The sequence below is a fragment of the Asterias rubens genome, chromosome 14 (genome assembly GCF_902459465.1).
Source record: "Asterias rubens chromosome 14, eAstRub1.3, whole genome shotgun sequence".
Lineage (NCBI taxonomy): Eukaryota > Metazoa > Echinodermata > Asteroidea > Forcipulatida > Asteriidae > Asterias > Asterias rubens.
The window spans coordinates 8,091,376-8,099,395 of record NC_047075.1 but is presented as its reverse complement, the minus strand read 5'-3'; positions in this window follow the sequence as shown (position 1 = coordinate 8,099,395).

Sequence of the window (8,020 nt, the reverse complement as noted above, 5' to 3'; positions counted from 1 at the left end):
TTAATGTTTACATTAACAGAACAAGTTCATCGGATCGACCGAGGGGCTGAATAGTTGAAACGGCAGAAGCGGAACTGACAATGTCAGCTACGCGATAACTGCTACAAACAGCAACATCGGGGGGCTGTGGGGCTCTCGCCCGGCTGCAGTGGGGGCCCGGCACGGGGCCCCGACTTGGTGGAAAGACGTTGTTCTGGGTGCACGGCAAAGTGCAGAGTAGGAGGCAACCGTCGGGCGGGGCTGAAGGTCGATTTCAGTTTAGTAATGCATTAAATTTTCAGGGGAAGTTTGAAATTCATGCGAAGATGACTCTCTCTAATACAAAATGCGTCACAAAAGAGAAATTGAAACTGAAGCACCTCTTAACATTTGTTTAATTGGTTTTTTTAGAAACATTGAAGTTGTCTCTTGCCTGCAAACAGTGAGTTTCATTTGACTTTGGGTGCGTACGTTTAGCTTCCCTGGGTCGACCCCGCGGTGCCTACTCGCGTGAGCCCCTGACAAGAGCTAAACAAACGATCACTCACCCTTCTTGTGGTGACGTCATGCACCTCGGCCAGCCCCCCAAGAGACTCACTCCACAAGCAGGGCACTGAGGGCTGACCCGGGTGAACCCCTGGAATGGCGTCAAAGCTATTTGAACACAACGGGGGGCAGTCCGGGGTCGACCCGGGGAAGCAACTTAAAAAAAATGTATATGCAAGTCGCCAGACACACAAGGCCTGAAGACCACTTCAAGGTGTGAGCTACAATTATTTTTTTCCAGAGACTGTTGCCACCTACTCCTTGGGCTGAAAAAGGGTTACCCTTTTTACGGTCCATACGGATGTAGGCTTGGGTATCATACATCAGTCCGAAGCACTACCTCCCCAATTTTATGTAGCAAGTGTTACGACGGGGTTTCAAACCCACACTCTTAATAGCTCGGCCATGACACACCAAACAATAACCCACTTGTTGTGCAAGTGAATTCATTTTAATTATTGTATGTTTTTATTTTTTATTTTCTGGATATTATTATTGCTTGGTCCCTGGCATTGGCTTGTGGACTTACAAATGTCAGCAGAATTTGAAACAAATTTAGTTAGTGTTAATGTTAACATTAACAATGTTGGCTAAGTTTATTGTAATGTTGTTCAATGAACAACATCAGATTTTGTAATGTTTTTTACCTCATTATAGTGTAATCAGCTACGTTGTTCAATTCAACAAACCTCATCATGCATTAGGTGTTCCTGGCTGTGGATGCTATAGTGGGTGGCACGGTTGGCTTGTGCGTAAAGCGCTCGCCTCTCACCAAGGTGATCCCGGTTCGATTCCCGGTCGGGGCCAATGTGAGTTGAGTTGTGCGTTGGTTCTCTGCTGTGCCACGAGGGTTTTCCAGACTATACGGTTTTCCTCCCTCAGGAAAAAATCAAACACTTTCGATCTTGGCTGTGCTCCGTGGTCATAATGGGTTGATGTGGCTGGCAGCTGAATACGCCCTTGCATGCCTGCTTCTCGAACACGTTGTAGCCGTGCCTTCGCAATTCAGCTCTAGCTGCGAGTAAGGACGCGTAGCCCCCCAAATTATATTATTATTATTATTATTATTATACGCCCCGCAATACCTTGTAAACCCTTGTAAGGCGCTTAATAACTGGGTCATAATCAGAACCATCTCTGCCCTCACAGGTACCCATTTACCCCTTGGTGGAGAGAAGCAATTATAGTTAAGTGTCTTGCTCAGGGACACAAGTGTCACGACCGGGATTCGAACCCACACTCTAAAGAACAGAAGCACCAGAGCTTGGGTTCGGTTGTCTTATCCGCTTGGACACGACACCCCACATACATTACTAAGACAACATAGTGTTTCTGTCCCTCTGGGGTTGTCTTATCCGCTTGGACACGACACCCCACATACATTACTAAGACAACATAGTGTTTCTGTCCCTCTGGGGTTATCTTATCCCCTTGGACACGACACCCCACATACATTACTAAGACAACATAGTGTTTCTGTCTCTCTGGGGTTGTCTTATCCGCTTGGACACGACACCCCACATACATTACTAAGACAACATAGTGTTTCTGTCCCTCTGGGGTTATCTTATCCCCTTGGACACGACACCCCACATACATTACTAAGACAACATAGTGTTTCTGTCTCTCTGGGGTTGTCTTATCCGCTTGGACGCGACACCCCACATACATTACTAAGACAACATAGTGTTTCTGTCCCTGTGGGGTTGTCTTATCCGCTTGGACACGACACCCCACATACATTACTAAGACAACATAGTGTTTCTGTCCCTCTGGGGTTGTCTTATCCGCTTGGACACGACACCCCACATACATTACTAAGACAACATAGTGTTTCTGTCCCACTGGGAAGCAGACCCAATCTAGAGGATTTGTATTCACAGTTTGTCTCGTTGCGTTTGTATCTCTTTCCTCACAGCGTTATTGTCTTATAAAAATAGCGTCTTAAATTAGCTTCAGGTAGCTGTGTCTTATTTAAAATAATGTACTAAAATTCAGATCCCTGAAAGGGATGGTGAGAATGTGTTTCACAAAATTGAAACAAAATTACCATTTTTGTATCCTCAAGGATTGTGTGATACTATGGTGATTAATTGGTTACATGTTCTGTTATGTGTAGGCCTGTGCCCCAACCTATTGATGTGGGTTTGAGACCATGGTTGACGTTTTTCATGGATACAAAGAAATTCTTTTATAGACGGTGGACACTAGTGGTAATTAGCGAAGACCAGTCTTCTCACTTGTTGTATCTCAACATAGGCATAAAATAACAAATCTGTGAAATTTTCAGCTCAGTCGGTCATCGAAGTTGCGAGATAATGATGGAAAAAACACCTTGTCACACGAAGTTGTGTGCTTTCAGAAGGTTGATTTTGAGACCTCGAATTCTAAATCTGAGGTCTCGAAATCAAATTCGTGGAAAATTACTTCTTTCTCGAAAACTTATGTTCCTTCAGAGGGAGCCATTTCTCACAATTTTTTATACCATCAACCTCTCCCCATTACTCATTACCAAGTAAGTTTTTATGCTAAAAACTATTACTGCCTTTAAAAGAGCTTTGTTACTCTTATTTGTTTTGTAATGAACCATGGTTGATGTTTACAAGGTTTCAATCATATACAATTAGCCCATGGGTGATGGTGTAGAAGCATAATTTATTTCAAAATCAAAATTGTACTGTAGAAACAAGCTGATAGAAAGCTCGTTCTTGTCTCAGAAAGAAAGTTGAGGTTTTTAAAGGAACACCTTGCCTTGGATCGGTCGAGTTGGTATATACAAAGCGTTTGTAACCGTTTGTTATAAAATACATATGTTTAGAAAGAGGTTTAAAACGTAGAATACAATGATCCACACAGATATGCCTCGAAATTTCGTGGTTTTCCTTTTACCGCATCGACTAACACGGACAGCCATTAATGGGAGTCAAATTGTTGACCACATAAATGACCGACGTGTTAGTTCGCAGAGTAAAAGGAAAAACATGCAATTTCGGGGCAAAATTGTGCAGATCAGTGTATTCTACCGAAACATTATATTTCTAACCATATGCATTTTATAACAAACGGTTGCAAACGCTTTCCAAAGACCAACTCGACCGATCCAAGGCAACGTGTTCCTTAAAAATTTGTGCCATGTTTTTCAAATGTCATCAAGCTGATGTGTTTTTTATGTAATGTATGGAGCTTTTGAAGGGCCATCCGAATTTTGGACATCCTGAGATAATTATGGCGGATACTTGTAATTATGGTCTATTATCCGCATGTTATGGCAGAATCTAAAAAAAAGTTTGATGACCCTTTCATAACTCCGTAGGTGTTCAATAATAGCCTATTGTTTCATCATAGTTTGTATCTTTACATTAAATGCTTAAAAAATACATGTGTTTCACATGAAAAACTCCAGTTGGATTTGCTCAGGGTTCTGATTCCTGTGTTACGCTAATCCGAAAATTTGTTATAGAGTTGGATTTTAAAGGAACACGTTGCCTTGGATCGGTCGAGTTGGTCTTTGAAAAGCGCTTGAAACCGTTTATTACAAAATGCATATGGTTAGAAAGATAACTTCAAAGTAGAATATAATGATCCACACAAACATGCGTCAGAATTCCACGGTTTTCCTTTTACGGCGCGAAGAAACACGGTCGGCCATTTATGGGAGTCAAACATTTGACTCCCATAAATGGCCGACCGTGTTAGTCGACGAGGTAAAAGGAAAAACACGCAATTTCGAGGCATATTTGTGTAGATCATTGTATTCTACTTTTACAACATCTTTCTAATCATATGCGTTTAATAACAAACGGTTACAAATGCTTTTTATAGACCAACTCGTCCGATCCAAGGCAACGTGTTCCTTTAACTCTGATTCTATCGGCAGTTTGATCAATTTCTGGGTAATCTTGACTTAGGTTCTGGGTCATACTGATCCAGAAACGGGTCGGGTGCTATGGGACCACAAAGAGTTCACAAAGAGTTAGGACTCGTCTTATCTCGAACTAGGACGAGGAACTCGTCCTAACTTAGGATTAATCTTAAGGTCTGCATGCTACAGTCCTAAGTCCTATGATTAGTCTTAAAGGCAGTGGACACTATTGGTAATTACCCAAAATAATTATCAGCATAAAACCTTTCTTGGTGACGAGCAATGGGGAGAGGTTGTTGGTATAAAACATTGTGCGAAACAGCTCCCTCTGAAGTGCCATAGTTTTCAAGAAAGAAATAGTTTTCAACGAACTTGATTTCGAAACCTCAAGTTTAGAATTTGCTCATGTTTAGAATTTGATGTCTCGAAATCAACCATCTTAACGCACACAACTTCGTGTGACAAGCGTGTTTTCGTCTTTCATTATTATCTCGCAATTTTGATGACCGATTGAGCTCAAATTTTCACAGGCTTGTTATTTTATGCATATGTTGAGATACACCAACTGTGAAGGCTAGTCTTTGACAATTACTCATAGTGTAGCAAGGAAGAGTTTTGTGAAATCGACGGCAGGGGTTGATGTCACAAAGACCATCAAAGACTAAGGGGAGTTGAGATAGGACTATTATCAAAGACACTGGACTGGACACTATTGGTAATTGTCAAAGACCAGTCTTCTCACTTGGTGTATCTCAACATGTGCATACAATAACAAACCTGTGAAAATTTGAGCTCAATTGGTCGTCGAAGTTGCGAGATAACAATGAAAGACAAATAAGCCTTGTCACACGAAGTTGTGCGCTTTCAGCTGTTTGATTTCGAGACCTCAAAATCTAAATCTGAGTTTTCGAAATCAAATTCGTGGAAAATTACTCCTTTCTCGAAAATTATGTCACTTCAGAGTGAGCCGTTTCTCACAATGTTGTTTACTACCAACATCTCCCGATTCAGGTTTTATGTTAATAATTATTTTGAGTAATTACCAATAGTGTCCACTGCCTTTAAGGCTGTCCTACGTAAGGACAAGTAACTCGTCTTAACTTGAGATAAGATTAGTATTAACTCTTTGCGAATTCCACCCCAGGAATCCGGGTTTAATCTGATCCAGGAGTTTTCAGATTGTACCCCAACTCCTGTTTATTAATAATAAACAAGGAGTAGGCTGTAATCATCATAGTATATTAAAGGCAGTGGACACTATTGGTAATTACTCAAAATAATTATTAGCACAAAACCTCACTTGGTGACGAGTAATGGGGAGAGGTCGATAGTAGAAAACATTGTGAGAAACGGCTCCCTCAGAAGTGCCATAGTTTTCGAGAAAGACGTAATTTTCCACGAGTTTGATTTTGAGACCTCAAGTATAGAATTTGAGGTCTCGAAATCAAGCATCTAAACGCACACAACATCGTGTGACCAGGTTTGTTTTACTCTCATTATTATCTCGCAACTTCGACAACCAATCCAGAGCATTTTATTTACAGTTTTGTTATTTTATGCATATGTTGAGATACACCAAGTGAGGAGACTGGTCTTTGACAATTACCAATAGTGTCCAGTGTCTTTAAATTGAAATTCATGTGTTCAGTCCTCATTTCACGGGATGAGGACGCGGTCCGTTATAAAAGTATGATCGGGGAGGCTGGCGGGGCTCAAATATACACCTGTACAAAAATGTTTTATAGAACATTTTTATAGAATGTCGTTTTTTTTTTTTTCGTATAATATTTATAATTAATAAGAGATTGTTTTACGTACGTACGCTTAGATATGTGAACATTGCTTCCTTGTCTTGTAATATTGTGGCGGTCTAGGATCTTAGAAATTACGACTTTGGCTAAGAAATCGTCAGTCATTTTAGTGGAGCCTGATGCCCATATGGTTTTGAAATGGCTGATGAAGTCGTAGCCAGTTCGTGAGTGATAACATGCCTATAACCATCACTTGATTAATGTATGTGGCATGTATTATAATGTGACATTTATAAGAACTATTTGTAAATTTGTATCGGCACTTAGGGCTTTGTTTTTCTACCGAAAGGGCTGTGTTTTTGTACATGAAATCATGTTTAAATAAGTTAATATTTTATCACTTTGACCATTGTTTGATGCTTAATACTTGATGTAGAACAGGAATGCTAGTTTAAACAAATTAACTATAAACTAAAAAAAAAAAAAGAATATAACAAACTGAAGAAAAAAGATCACCGCTAGTGTACTAATTGTTACTCTTTACAACTTAATGATGACGTTATTTTAGTAAATGAGTAAGGTTCGGAGAAAATGAATTCCCCGTGCGTTTTTTTTACAGAAAAGCTAAGCACAATAAACCCCAAAGATTCAGTATTAATATTAAACACAATAGCTTTTCAAAATCCATGTAAAATTATTGTTTTGTTTGACTTGATTCCTGGGGGTCGGAAGGAAGTTTTATCCCGTATACAATCATTCGATGCAACCCACACTAATATTCCTTACATTTTGCGCCATGAACCATAAATAGTCCCTGGGGTCAATGAAGAGGTCAAGGCCAAGTTTCATAGAGCTGCTTAAAGCCTTTGGACACTATTGGTAATTACTCAAAATAATTATTAGCATAAAACCTTACTTGGTAACGAGTAATGGGAAGGGTTGATAGGTTAAAACATTGTGAGAAACGGCTCCATCTGAAGTGACGTAGTTTTCGAGAAAGAAGTATTTTTTTCACGAATTTGATTTCGAGACCTCAAGTTTAGAACTTGAGGTTTCGAAAGCAAGCATCTGAAAGCACACAACCTCGTGTGACAAGGGTGGTTGTTTTATTTCAAATATATTTTGCAATATTATGCATATGTTAAGATACACCAAGTGAGAAGACTGGTCTTCGACAGTTACCAATAGTGTCCACCGTCCTTAAGTAGACAATTTTGCTGAAAATATTATTGTCCTGCTTAGCAGAAGATAGCAGGATACCAGTCACAAACTGACGCGTGATATGGAAGTTTGGCTGGTAACTTTAATCTGGTAAAACCGTATAGTGGTGCTGTGCTAAGCTACTTGTGGAATAAGCAGCTCTTCAAAATTGGGCCTGGGTTATATTATTTACATGAGTTACGGCTTTGGCAACAATCTATGTGCCTGACATGGACAAGTTCACCCATCCCCCCCCCCCCCCGCCTACAAGGCAGGGATGAGATTGTGCAGACTTTTGGCTGAATTCAGACCATGGAGCAATAAACTAGTTTATTGCTCCATGTTCAGACTTTTAATGTGAATGAAATCAGACAATAGGCTATCCGTAGGCTACATACGACACTGGTTTGAGCCCATACCCGGAAGCCATTGTTCAAGAGTTTCAAAGCTAACCCCGGGTAGCACCCCTGTAGTATAATTCTTTGCGATTGTTCAAAAAGTCCTGGCAAAATGTCAAAAATTGTTGTGCTTCTGAAGCACCGTGCATTACAACATAATTGCCTTCAAGCTCCCTCTTGAAAATCGCCTAAAGTTCAAGGCCATGATGTTGTTATGGAGACAGGTAGTAGATAGCACTGCTAAGATTTTCTCAAGGCCTTCTATTCTAGGTTTGAAAAGCTTC